Raw genomic sequence first — 15,041 nt, 5'->3', positions numbered from 1 at the left:
TTGTAATACAGTTTATGGCCTCATGGTACATTGCTTCAAAAACAGCAGATGTGAAATTATGATAAATATAATGAGTGTTTTTTTGCTTGATCTAGTGGAGTAGAGAAGGATCTGGAGCGTGTTTACCTATCCCATACAGTACATTTAATGTCTTAGTCAGGAGCCCTGACAATGGCTGATTAATGTCCTCATCTCCTTTATTAAAGATAAGAGTAGCACTGCAGTCAGGAGATAGAAAGCACACCATAAATCTTCGTAAAATGAGCAGTCAAATAATCACTCATCAGAAATAAAATCTACATACATTAACACTAACACTCAGCCTTTCACGCACACTCCCATAAAAAGCAAGAAGAGATGGCGGTCCCGAAGTTTTAATTTGAACTAGTTCTTTAAGTTGAGTATTACCAACCCTGTAACCTGGATGCAAAAGCTGGCATTTAAAAGCACATGTGAAAGGAGCAGATGCCTCATCATTACATTAAGAGCATGAAGCAGGCAACAATTAAGCGATTCACTGGAAAGACATAATGCTGATCTATGCTAGCAATTAATCACAGAATACATTAGACAATGATGGGTGACCTACAAATTTTTGACAAAATAATTTTTCATCATGTTGGCGATTTCTTAGCCTAATATGCCTGCAAGGCACAGAGTCAAAACCTGTCATTTATTCCATCGCTCCTTGACAGGCGGCAACCTGTCTTCCAGACAAAATGAACATTATCTGTGCTCACTAGACATTTAGTGCAGGGCTTAGCTTATGACTAATGATAATCGGCAGACAGAAATGTTAGAGTCTGAAATAATGTTCTCTTTGTTAAAGAAATTTCTTGAGGTAGAATTTTCTTTCCCGAAAGATGTATAAAGATAAAAACTGTTTTTTATCTGCATTTTAATGCACCTCCAAGAACCAATATTTCCTTTTGACCAAAATAAACAGAAGGATGTAACAATTTTTTAAAATTAACATCTCATTTGAATACCTCCTCTTGCCTGAAAATTTCTTAGGTGGCTAGAAACTGAGATACAAAGGAAAGCTCAGGAGATAGAGCCTTAAACAAGAAAATATGGGCGAGCTGTTTTGTGTTCCAGGTTTTATTTTGAATCTGGTGGAAATAAGTTTGAAACATCATGAGTGCGTGTGCCGCAGCATATAAATAAATGAAGCCCGTGTCGAGAAATGTACTCCCACCTCTCCTATATCTCTTGGTTTCTATTCGTCACAAGGTTCTTCAAAGCCGGAGACAACCTAAAGCATATTTGAGGAAAGCAATTTTGAGTGAGAGAATTGCATAAAATTGCAAATTATTAAATGGGTTTAAGATTCCACATGCAAGTACTTTATCTCGTACTTCTAATTAATATAATTGTTTATGCACTTTGGATGAAGAGACATGGATTTTTTTTTAGTTATTTTTCTTGTGTGTTACATGTGCAAAATGCCATCCCAAGGGTAGATTTTTCTTTGGATTCAGGCACCAAATTCCTATTAGCCTTAATGGGACTTACACATGCACATTGAGAGGAGAATACACCCCTTAGGCTGGAAATTTAAAAGAACAAATGGCAAGAACATCAAAATAGTAAAGTCTAATTTAGATGATCCATAAGCCTGCACAGTTACTTTCCTGAGAAGGCAAACAAATGTTATGCCTTATGATGTTTCTGATTGTTTTGATAGCCCAGTAAATACATCCTCTAGACTCATTACTTAAGGGAAAAGTCTGTTTTTATCAAGCAATGCAATTTTTGACCACACGTGCTTGGTTTAAATTATATATTTTTTTTCAATTTTGCATACTGCATTATTGCCAGTTAGTGCAATATTGTTCATCATTTCAATCCTAACGTACAGCTTTGTATCTCTTTGTGCCTATCACGCAGCCTGTGTGTCATTCTTTTCTCAAAGATAAAAGGAGAAAGGAAAAAACCTCAAAGGCTTTTGACCCCAAATCATAGATGTTATATTAGATTTGCCCCAAATTCTTTCCAGAAAGAATCTGGTTGGTGCATAGTCCAAATAAGTCCACCTTGTTGATGAGATGGCTGCTGGTATTCCATAAATCACATGAGGTGGTTCTATCAGCACACAAGGCCAGACAAATAGTCCCCTACCTGGCAAAAGTGGGGCTCATTCTGCTATTGTTCCAAACAGTTCAGTTCAGTGAGAGATGCTGAGAAAATTACCCCTTCCCCTCTAAACCTAACCGGGGTTTCCAGTTCAAGGATCTGGGTATACTGAGTATAAAGCTAATATTTAAATGTCTGTCTAATCTCAGGATAACAAACAACTTTAGCCTTCGGTGATCACAAATCCCTCACTTTCTGGGCTTTCATTTTATCTCTTGCAAAACAAATATGAAAAAATTATCACCCTTTTCCCCATTGCTGGGCCCCGTTGTTCCCGGTCATATAGGTATTGATTCATCAGCACCAAGAGGCTTCTAAAATTGAGGGGAGAACCTGAATGTTGTAACGAGTGCCCTCCAGGAGGCTGCAATATCACCACTTACCAACTTGTTAGGGGTGCTGCTTTCTGGCAAGACGGAAGCCAGTTCTGAGTCCTTTCCTCTCACCTCCAGAAAATCCTTTGTGTTATTCAATACTTCGAAATCTTACCTCGATATGCATAGGAATGAGTCATATGGGCTTTTGATGCTAGTCGCCAATTAAATGTCATAAAAGTGTAAATTAAATTTGAGAAAAATAAATTAGTACATTAAAACGTACAAAGTAGCCAGCATAGCTTGGAGCTAAGGAACCAGAGCTCTGTGCATGCTAATTCTAATTCTGGAAATAGCTTCTTTCGTGAGCTTGCCCTCACTTCTATTTATTCTCTTCCAACTCTAACTGCATCTCTCCCTCTCTCTCATCTCCCCTTCTCCCTCTGTGTCAGCCCATGAACTTGTCACACTGTCTTTCCAGATGTAAAATGGAGACAGAAGAAGGAACAAACACTACTTCAAACATCTGGTATCTGGATCATAATCACAGAGTGTTGCCCAGGAAGGAAAGTTTGAAAACACAGAGAAGAAAATAACTATTGAGCGACTTTCCTGAATCCGAGGATAATGACATATAGCATGTGGGACCAGTTACTTTGTTTTCAGACCCACGCTTGATTGACCAAGGAAGATTCACCGATTATTTTTAAATCGTGCCTTCAACTTTCTGTGTTCTTCTCAGATTCACAGGATAGTAGTGATAACACGGGCTAGAGGACAAAGTCATAACATCCATGTACATTTGAATTAAGGGGATTTAGAGACCATCCACCCTGTGCATGATTTTCTCTCTGCAAATTCCAGATGTAATGGCCATCTGTGTTTGCACTTGTCCTCCTCTGGTGATGTGAGATTTACCTTGTGTGAGACTGCCCTCCCAAAGGAATATAAAAAGTTGAAAAATAATAGTCCTTTTATTTAACATTTACTATATACCAGATGTTGGGATAAGACCTCTACATACACATCCTCATCTAAATCCATTTGGAGTGTTATAAACCATCTTAAGGATGAAGTAATGAAGATAGAGTTTAGCAAAACTCCAGAGGGACCCAGCACTCCTTAGTTACCTCTCATTCTAAATACACTTCCTATGATGAGCACTTTTTAATGCATACAATTGTTGAATACTATGTTGTACACCTGCAACTAATCTAGTCTTTTAAAATAAATAAATAAAATGTTTAAATCAGATTAAGTTCTTTGAGCCTAAACCATAGGCCATAGTTCTTTCAGCTATCACCAGAATTGGATATGTTTCCAGATCTCCGAATGAAGCTGCATTTTGACAAATAAAGTAACTAATATTTTCACCTTACTGCTGTCCCTAGTATAAGAATTAACAGGGAGATTTTCTGAATCATCTTGGCATTTTTAGCACCAACAGTTTTTCATCATTTTTGACTGGAAGATGGATTAGCACGGAATGGGAAAATTGCAGGTAAAATTCTCTCTTCCTTAAGCTTCAGTGATTCTTGCAGTCTTCCAGGAAACAACAGGCCCATGTGTCCTTCCTCTTTGCCTGAAAGATACCCAACTTATTTCCGAGAGCTCTGGAAGTAGATGTTTTTGAGAGAATAATTCTGCCTGAGTCCAAAGGGAGGGTAATAAAATCCCTGAGTCATAACTTATATTTTGGGATCTTATTAATTACTTAATATACAACAACTACCTATGAAAAGTTCTTACCACCATTACTTTTGCTTCAGTCTTTCCCATCTTTAAAGGAGATGTGGTCATTTTGATTCTTGTCATACTTTGAAGAAAACATATATTGAATTATGAGAGCATGCAAGTAAAACTTCAATTGATAGACGTATCAAAGGCAAGCTAATATAAAACCTTATTCATTCAATATTCCAATGAAAAGGGGGCAATCTTAATATACAACTAACACATAGAAGTCCTTGAATGTCAAGACACAGACTTCTGTTTTTTGTGCGTGGGGATAGAAAAATTGCAAATAATTTTGTGTACCTATCGTCTGGGTGCTCTTGGACATGCCAACAGAGATTTTTATGTAGCCACAGACAATGGTTCGTTTTCCACTCCTATGTTACTTGATTTTCTCGGTGGCATTTATCATGGTAACAATTTCCATCTCCTTGAAAACATTTTTTTTCTGGCTTCCATGATTTCATGATCTCCTACTTTTCCCAGTGGGATACTAATTCTCCTTTTCAGACCACTTTGCTCTCTCTTCATACTCTATCATGCCATCATTTCTTCTGTGTATGCACATGCTTTTTTCTCTTTGAATTCATTCAAGTCACATTGTTTTAAATACTATCCGTAAGCCAGACTTTTAACATCTGACTGCCTACCTCATATTCCCACGCATTTATTTATTAGTCATGCCAAACACACACCCCCAAAATCAAAGGTTCCCTCAAGCCTCTCTTCCTTATCCTTTTCCCAATTTAATAAACAGCACCACCATCTCCACAGCAACTCAAGCTACAATACTAGGAGTTATCCTTGATTTCTATACTTTGTTCAGCATCCAGTTTTTCATCTAACCTTGATTCTGCACCAAAACAAATTCCACAAGCAAACAATTGTTTCTCCACTATTACAAGGATAGGCTAAACCGCCATGTCTGCCTTGAATACATGTCATGGCATTCTAGCCAGTGGCCTTTCTTCGCCTCTTTTCTTCTTTGATACATTCTCAACACAGCAGTTATCTTATCCTTTCACTCTACACCCATACCATGTCACTCTCACTCTTAAAACCTTTTAATAGTTCTCATGAGGAAAAAAAAATCCAAATTCTCTACTTTGGCTTATAAAGCTAACATGATTTCCTATCCCTGCCTATCTCTCTCTTCTTTCATGGTTGTATTTTCAATATGCTCAAGCCACAGTGAGATTTTTCGCTCCCCTGTTATTCATTTCATGGCTTATTCACACCTTACAACCTTTCTTTAATTGGTACTTCCGCCTAGAATGCTCTTCATCTTTGCCAACTGGCTCCTTATCATTCATCTATTAGCTTAAATACAATCTTCTCAAAGAAGACTTTCCAATCAACCATGCAAACCCCATAGAGAAAGACTCTCATGCATCTTGTTCTTAGCTCCAACCCCAATACCTAGAACATGACTAGCCCTTGGTAGACACTCAATAAATACTTGTTGAATGAATAAATGAATGAATGAGCTTCATTTTTCTTAACTGTAAAATGAAGGAATTGGGTTGGATAATGGCTAAGCCCTCTGTAGTTCAATTATCTTAATTATATGAGTTGATCACCAGTAATTTGGGCACTCATATTGAATTCACTCTATTCCAATCTGTTTCTCCATTTGAAAAGATTTTCTTTTCTAATAATAAAAGCAATTAGTAACTGGTATTGTTGAGCATTATCATGTCATATCTTTTGGAGGTAATATTAATTGTGACTATTTTTATTAGCCAACGGTACCAGCATGGTTTCTTCAAAGCTGCTTTGACATATACCTGCTGTTAATGTTTGATTTATTTGTCCATAGCAAAAAATTTATATGCCAATAGGAATGTAAGTAGAGATGAGGCAGGGATACTTGGCATTTTATAATTTATCATTATATCAGATCCTATGCTCTATTCTTTTATTTTACTGCCTCTACATGACACATGCCTATTTCAAAATGGTGTGATTTAGCTCATCTAATCCAAGCTTTTAATAACTGTTTGCTGTCCATTTTATGATTATCATTACCCATCATCTTTTACCATCTGGATGAATTTCTTGAAATCTAATGAAAACAGTATATATATCATACTCAAAATACCCATCACAGCTGAGGACTTTCTAATAATCTCAATCATAAACACAAAATAGTTCTCCATATATTTCAGAGATTTGGATGGCTAAAGTTTCCTGTTTTATATTTTTCTCTGATCGCTTCACTTGCCAGGCTTACCATCTAGATATCAAATGATTGTTCCTTATACACTCCTTTGCTGTTTAGTCTTGCATGAAAACTACATATGCACATGAGGAGTTAAATGTTAAATAGCTAAGTAGCTTCTTTAATTTGGTTTTATTAAAAGACTTATTTGGTCTTCCAAACTAAATTTATTTTTTATGTTTTATCTATCCAATACGAAAGTATCAGTGCAGTATCAGTATCAGTATCAGTATCAGTATCAATTTAATTAATTATTAAATTACTTCTTATAATTCAATACATTAAATGGTAGCTATAATTATAGACACATCCCAGTATATTTTACAACTGTGTCCCTTCTTTTGCATAGCTGCATGTCCATATTCCAGGTTAAGCAAAAGGTTTGTATTATTTTGGTCACCTTCCAATAGGTCATTTTTACAGCATTTTCCCAGAGTGAGACATAGTCAGATCTTAAGTACACAGAGCCTGTGACCTTATCCTATGATGATTTTTTTAGTTATTATTGAAGGATTGTTGACGTACAATGTTACATATGATTTAATGTTAGTTACATGGAGGCAAGCCTTACACCAAGTATCTGTGGGCCCATATATGGGAAACATGAACACATTGCCATTATCACTTGATAGCTGGTAGTTATAGTGGAAAACAAACAAACTATCCTTTTTCACAAAAACAGAATCTTTAAGCCACATTCTATTTATCTACATCAATATTTGTAGAAGTATCTAACAGTACCACCCACCTAGTTATTTGTTGATTCATTCCTGTAGTCTATCAATCTTTTTTCAATTCTGGGTGCACAGCTAGGGTAGTGTAGCAGTGTATATTGCATCTCTATGATAATTTAATTTAACTGTAGTGTACTAGGGTCTAGATTGCTCCTCTTAGCAGCCAGAGGTGACCGCAAACAGTGCCAGGGCCTAGATTGTTGTCAGCAATAATTACTGGCTAAAGAGAGCTCTGAGAGAAAATGACATTCTACAGAAATATCCATCAATAAGAGTTGGAGTGTATATGAGGATATATATAAGGGTATTTTAACAAAACCATAAATTTCTTTGTCAAACAGTTTTGTAATTTATTAGCTGACAAAGTCTCTAAACTGCATTTGCATCTTTGTATAAGTATATATGGTATCTATTTGCTTCAGGCATATTTCCTTACTGGGTTTATATATGCTGATAATCTGAAAATGAAGTAAATTTATTTTACTAGCTGGGCTAAATACTAGACAGGGTACAAATGGAAAGAAGGGGAAAAAAACAATTTTGCTCATATATTTTCTCATTTTCCCACTCACACAAAAGTAAATTCAACTTTAAAAATCAAAAGAAAGAAATAAATGGCTCTTCCCTCCTTTAATTACCACACTTAGGAAAAACTATGAGTATACACATCATTTCAGCAAATGGCACTGGATCTGAGTGATGCCATATGATGCCGAACTAAAATGCTTTTCTTAAAAAGCACTCTTTCGTCATGTGCTGGCTTTCTCAATCCTTATGAAATAGAAGTTGAAAGAAAATGATAGAAATCCCAACACTACGAATGCATAATACTCTATTTTTTTCTTTTCTAGGCTAACCTTGTTGGAAAGTAATTATCTATGAACACAAAACAAAACAAAAACCCACTATTTGGTTAAGCTAGCATATCTATAGGTGGTTATAGAAACACATTTATTTTCATATGGTTTTACATTAGCTGCAAAATAATGACTTAGTGCTCCGTCCTAGTGATGCTGCTTCACAGTGGCTCACTGAAGGCTGTGGGATTTCTGGTTTGCAATTTAGCCTTACCAGGAAGAAAGCGTGGAATGTTTGTTTACACAATCCACTTGAAAAGAAGAAAAATGAAATTAGCCCTAAGACTATTTTGGACATTAAGGAGAAAAGATTATGTTTGAAAAACTTTATCTTAGTTTGAAAATTTTCTAACATATTGTCTCAAAATGAAAGGAAAGGAAATCAGAAGCCAGTGCAAATGTCCACCAGCTTGGCCTTCTGGAGACCCAGGTCCTGATAACTGAAACATAATCTCGAACAGCAGACATTGTCACATTCTCCCTCTTCCTGGAGCAACACTCACTATTCATCCTAATGTGGTTATTGCCTCATAGTTTGAGAAACCTCAAGGTTGTGAGTGACTTCAAATTTCATCTTCTCAAGTCCTCAAGCTCTCATTCCAGGGTTAATAGTATGCAGTTCTTTCATTTATCTACTCCATGGGAAGGAAGGCTTCAGTAGTAAGGGAATTCCTGGAAGGAGTAATTTCTCTTTTTTTTTTTTTTAAGATTTTATTTATGTCTCATGAGAGACACTGAGAGAGAGGCAGAGACATAGGCAGAGGGAAAGCAGGCTTCCCACAGGACTCAATCCCAGGATCCTGGGATCATGACCTGAGTCAAAGGCAGACACTCAACCACTGAGACACCTACATGCCCGGAAGGAATACTTTCAAACCAAATATTCCTCACTTGAGATATTTACTCACTATGAACTTGGTCTGTAACAAATAAGTCAGCATATACTACACACTACCTTGTATTTTTCCTACTGATTTCATGAATATATATATATATATATAGGTTCTCATATTGCATTGTAAATTCATCAATGATAAAATCTGTATCTCATTCACAAGCCATTGCATTCCCAAAACACCTGCAAGTAGGAATCCTTGGCACCTGGAAAATGGCTATAAATACTTGGGGCTTGATGATATGACAGGGACTATTTTGTATGTGGAGGGACAGGATATAGATCTCAATAATCACTTTTATTTATTTATTCCACAAACTCTACTGAAAGTACCTTAGTTTCCATCCATGGGGATAGAACACTTAAAGAAAAATTGCCCTGATCTCAGAAGCTAATAGTCTTTAAGAGGAGATAGGCTTCAAATAAATAATTATAATGCTTTAAGATACATGCTACTATCAAATTTTGTATAAGATTCAGAGAGAGAAAAAGTAGAGGCTTGCATTGGACCTTAACATATTCAGGGGTGCCTGAGTGACTCAGTTAAGTGGCTGCTTTAGGCTCAGGTCATGATCCCAGGGTCCTGGGATTGAGTCCCACATCAAGCTCCCTGCTCAGTGGGGAGTCTGCTTCACTCTCTACCTCTGCTGCTCCCACTGCTTGTGCTCTCTCTCTCTCTTTCTCTCTGTCAAATAAATTAATAAATTCTTAAAGAAAAAAAAAAGAACATATTCAAAAGGTGGAAGGTATGGGAAGAATTAATCTGATTTCCATGGCAGGCTTTTCCCTTCAGATTCAGTTCTAAAGCAGTGCATTTATCCCTGAGCATATCTTTACCTGGGACAAAAACATTAGCTCCCCTGTGTTCTTTTACCCATGGTCATGGGACAGATTCTGAAGGCCCCTCCTCAGGAAAGAGCCCACACCCCTCTCCCATTCACTTACACCAACAAAAGCCTCAACAGTAGACTTGGCCAGGAAAGTTTTGTTGTATGCCTTGCCAGAGAGTTTGGACTTTATCCTCTAGTCTAGGCAATGGGGTTCTATGTTTATACTTTGTTCATAAAGTAAAAGATGAACATTTAATAGGATACAACCAAAATGGCATTAAATCTAGATCAAACCTATGACTCACATTATGGTCTTCTGAGAATTAATAGAATAATTAACCATTAATCCAGGTAAACATTTGATCCATCATTGTTTAGATTTTGGAAAGAGAGAATGAATCAAGTCTTGGAAGCATGCCAATATTCTACTCTGCAGATTTTAACAGTACTCAGAGAACCATTTTTCTGATATCCATATGTCATTACACAAGGATGATTTATTAATCATCAGATGTATTTTAAAATACTGTACATACGCAGATTATAATGTGCCCAATAATCATGCACAGTACTGCATGATTTATGTTACAGACTTCCCTATTTAACATCAGAGTCTTGTTTTTTCTGGAGGTGTTCTCTTCAGAAGAGACTGGCTTCATGCCTCTGCTGTTTTTCCATGGATAAAAAAAAGATTTACGTTACAATCCTAAGAGAAGGAGCTGTTTTACTTATCCCAGCTAACAATCATTTTAATGGTTGGTGCAACCTATCTCCCATTGAACTTCAAGCTCAGTTTCAAGTTTCAGCAGTCAGAGTTAATCTATAAAGATGGCATTCCTTCCATGAAAGCATACAATTATGATTAGGTCAACAATGTTTAGGTAAAATTAAAGACTCTTCATGTCTCCTGCGTACAGTGGTACAGATTGGGCACTGACCAACTCCAAAGAGAGCCACTCTTAGGTACTGCAGATTTATTTATCAGGACTAATGTTCTGGAAGATAGGAAAGTGTCTTGAGGAAAAACGAGCTTCTTCTAATGTACACAAATGTGCCATAGAGTCCAGCAGCACGTCAGTGTAAGAGATGCAATATTATTGAGTTTATATGTTAGTAGTATTTCTTCTTTATTCCCAAACCTATGAACAATTTTTTAATAGTATGTTTTTAGAATAGAAACAAGACCAGAAATGCTTGGGATGCTTGAGAGATGTTGAAGGAAACTGAAATTGAAAATTATTTAAACCACTATAACATGAAACAGATTAAAATATAAAACTAAACATAAGTTCAAAAGAAAAAAGCCATTCTAGAAATATGATTATAGGGCTAAGAACCACAGCGACCTTGAAAGGCCTGACCCAGTGATTTTTCACTAATCACAACATTACTAACAAAACCGAGCTAAGAATAGCCCAAATTCCAGAGCATACTATTAGTGATTTAATCAAGAGTGTCCAGAAAATTTTTCCAAGTCTATAAATTGTCTTGAGAGCCAGCCTCACTGAGAGATATCATAAGTCTTTGAACCGTTTGAGGAGCACCATTTCCCCTCTATGTACAGTAGAGAAAACACCAGCTTGGAGCAAAGCACTTTGGAAGTCAGAGATAAAATGCAGCACTCTGGGACAGCAGTGTTAAAACAATAGTTGTCTTGACTGTCAGAGTTAAAGGACCTCTATAGAAAGACTTCACTTTTTTATTCTTTCCATTCATGTTTTTATTTATTTTTGAGAGTAAGCAAATGGGGAAAGAAGAAAATTACATTGGCAGAGGGCTGACCTCTATTTTATATAATTTGTAGCTAAAAAGCTCACAGGTTAAAACATGTAAATATATGCAGATCTGAGAGCAAGACCTCAGAAGGAAAATAGCTGAGCAAGATTGAAGAGAATGTGGGCCATACATAGGAGCTGGGGCTCTTAGCAACCTGGAAACCTGAAATGAATTATTATCTGGTCCTATTGTGACCTACTTAGTCTCCTGGCAGCATGTTGGCATAAGGAGAAATTTGGGGCTGTAGGAATGGCTTATTTACTTGACCTTGAAGATACACGAACCAGTGGGATGACTGCTGATTCGGCCCAGTGAGCAGATGCTGCTGTAGTTATAGGCCAATCACATTGTGCTAAGATGACTCACCATGCGTCGTGGACAAAGGCGGCCTGAGCCTACGTCCTCTGCTGAGTTTCTCTTTCACTGGAATATGCCGTATCTTAGTTGTAAGGATTGCTGCTGATAATCGCAGTAGAAGAAAAGCAAAATGTATACCACTCCCATTCTTACTTTTTCAACTCTGCTGTGTGGTGTCTTGTTTTGTTTTGTGTTTTAAATTATGTCACAATAAGAGGAGAGACAGAGCATGAATTTCAGATTACAGTTAGAATGAGAAATCAGTTACTTTGATTAAAAGAGCATAGCATTTCTCTAAAGGGGAGACTTTAGGTGAATGAAAACAGGAAATATTTGTAGCAAAATAGAGAAAGCCAGCAGAAGACTTCCTCAGACCTCAAGATTCTCCACCCACAGACTTTGATCACATTGAAGAGTTGGACTGATCCAAAGACAACATCTGTTGTACCTGTTGGGCCTTACAGAGGAGAACACGAGGAACAAGATCACAATCCCACCTAAAGTGCCAGAGCAGAGCTCGGCTCCCCCCAATGCTCAGAACCCTCCGTGCCTTTGTGCCCAACTGCTCCCTGCAATGAATCTTCCTTCAAAATCCCCTTGACTGTAAATCTTTTCTAACGCCACTGGGAATCAGTGGAGTCTTTATTTTTTTTTAATTTTTTTTTTTTTATTTATGATAGTCACACAGAGAGAGAGAGAGACAGAGACACAACAGGCAGAGGGAGAAGCCCGACGTGGGATTCGATCCCGGGTCTCCAGAATCGCGCCCTGGGCCAAAGGCAGGCGCCAGACCGCTGCGCCACCCAGGGATCCCGAATCAGTGGAGTCTTGAGTAAAGTGAGCTGAGGTAAAGGCAATGCCTCTCAGCCTTATTTTCTTCTTTTGAGAAAGAATCTGTTGGGGGGCCAAGTTTGCCCTCCACTCAATCAAAGCAGACACGAAATTAGATCCTACACTGATTTTGCCTGTGTACGTCTAGTGTAATATATGTCTCACAAATGGATTCTTTCAGAGGAGCCAGAACCTGAGATGCCATGATTGATGGAAAAATCCAAGTAACCCAATTAGCACGAATGAAAAAGTTATCAAATGTGAAAACTTTAGGTGAATTAACTGCCATCCACTAGGTTATGATGTGATGAATAATGGGCATCTAGATTTTTATTAATGAATATCTAATGGAAAAGATGGGACTGGAACTAACAAGTTTAATTCCCAATACTGTGTAAAACAAGCCTAAGCCAGAATCAGGAGCCCTCTTGGCACCAGACCCTTTGACCTACAATAGGAAGCATCTTAACTCATAGGTGTGTTACTGGAAAGATACATGCCTGCCATCCAACCGTGTTTTCAGGGGACAGGATACTCTGTCTTAAACCACTCCAGCCATTACTGTATTGTCTTGACTGTCACAAGTACATCTCAGGATATGTATTACCCAGAGAATCACCAGAGTCAGTGGTTGTTCTGTACTTAACAAAGTAAACAGCAGTAGAGGGTGTTATTCACAATTGGATATATTTCTTTTTTTTCTTCAGATAAGGTTTCTATGAAGATGATTTCATTTAGGAATCAGAGTGAGGCTTATTCGTGGCCAGATAAATGGCTATCTCTGATGAATGCTGTGAAAGGTCCCCCAAACATCTCTGGAACAAGTTGTTGCTGCTGTTTCCTGAAATTCTACCATCAAAGGTTTGTACCATTAGAGCATTGCCCTCTTTGGGGATAGGGAAGATAGCGTCTACGGTATCTTAGAAGTCAATGGCAAATATTCACACAAAGGCGTTAGTGTCCTCCCACAAATAGCTATAATGGAGTGACATTTTGTGAAGAAAGAGAAGACGACAGCAAGGTCCTGATCCTAGTCTGCCATGAAAGGGGCAGCCATATGGACTGGTGTCCCTGGAGTTAGTAGATTCAGTGAAGAGGATACATAATTCCAACTGGATCCTTGCAAGTCATGCTCTTCTTGCATTCCATCTCTGCACAAGTTCTGTCCTTATGGAAGGAAGTCTCTTTAAACCATGCCACTTTTCCTTCACTTTTCCTGGCTAACTGAGAACTTTTAAAGATTAAAGAAAGTACTTCAATCTTTTACTCATATCATAATGATTAGAATGCTATGTACATTCAACAATTTTTCTTTTCTTTTTTTAAATATTTTACCTATTTATTCATGAGAGACAGAGACAGAGAGACAGAGACAGAGGCAGAGGGAGAAGCCAGTTCCCTGTGGGAAACCTGATGCAGGACTCGATCTCCAGGCCCCAGGATCACGACCTGAGCCAAAGGCAGATGCTCAACTGCTGAGCCACCCAGGCATCCCTCAACAGTTTTTCAAATGAGAAAACTGGAATTAAGAAAATACCTAGGATAAATCCCCCTTAGTTCACGATTTTGTCTTGGGCCACCCTAATTAAATGAGACTTGTTTTCCTAATATGTTTACACCTTAAGTTGGAAATGCATTTAGCTAGAAAAAATATTCCAATATATGATTATATATTAAAATTACATGCATAAAAACCTTTAAATTAAAAAGCATCAATGCTAAGTGTAAAAAAAAATCGTCAGTGTTTTGCCTATTATGAAATATCATGGCATTAAAATAACTAAGGAAAATACAAAAACACTAATTCAAAGGGATACATACACCCCTATATTTAGAGCAGCATTACTTTCAATAGCTAAATCATGGAAGCAGCCCACGTGTTCATCCATTGGTGAACAGATAAAGAAGATGCGGTATATATGTGCAATGGTATATTATTCACCCATAAAAAAGAATGAAATCTTACCATTTGCGACAACACAGATGGAGCTAGAGAGTATAATACTAAGCAAAATAAGTCAGAGAGAGACAAATACCATATGATTTCCCTCATATGTGGAGTTTAAGAAATAAAACAAATGAGCAAAGGAAAAAAAGAAAGAGAAAGAAACCAAGAAACAGACTCTAATTATACAGGACAAACTAATGGTTACCAGAAGGACGGTGGCTAAGGGGATGGGTGAAATACATGAAGGGGATTAAGGCGTGCACTTGTTGTGACAAGCACAGGGTGATGTATTGAATTGCTAAATCAGTATATTGAACACCTGAAGGTAATATAATACTGTTTGCTAAATAACAACAATTAAAATTAAAATTAATAATAAAGAAGAAAAAACAGGAACTTATCAATGTG

At 37.3% G+C, this 15,041-nt stretch overlaps 1 long non-coding RNA gene across 1 annotated transcript; it reads right to left on the bottom strand.

The window, feature by feature from the left end:
- Nucleotides 1–1,100: 1,100 nt before the first annotated feature.
- On the bottom strand, nucleotides 1,101–12,021 carry LOC118352947 (uncharacterized). Its single transcript, XR_004810947.1, has 4 exons — nucleotides 11,864–12,021; nucleotides 4,200–4,266; nucleotides 2,520–2,664; nucleotides 1,101–1,255 (listed from the first exon to the last, which is right to left on the bottom strand). It is a non-coding gene; the product is annotated as an uncharacterized LOC118352947 (long non-coding RNA).
- Between the last annotated feature and the right edge of the window lie 3,020 nt (nucleotides 12,022–15,041).

This window comes from Canis lupus, chromosome 30 (genome assembly GCF_003254725.2).
Source record: "Canis lupus dingo isolate Sandy chromosome 30, ASM325472v2, whole genome shotgun sequence".
Taxonomy (NCBI): domain Eukaryota; kingdom Metazoa; phylum Chordata; class Mammalia; order Carnivora; family Canidae; genus Canis; species Canis lupus.
This window is presented reverse-complemented; position numbering and strand designations above follow the sequence as displayed.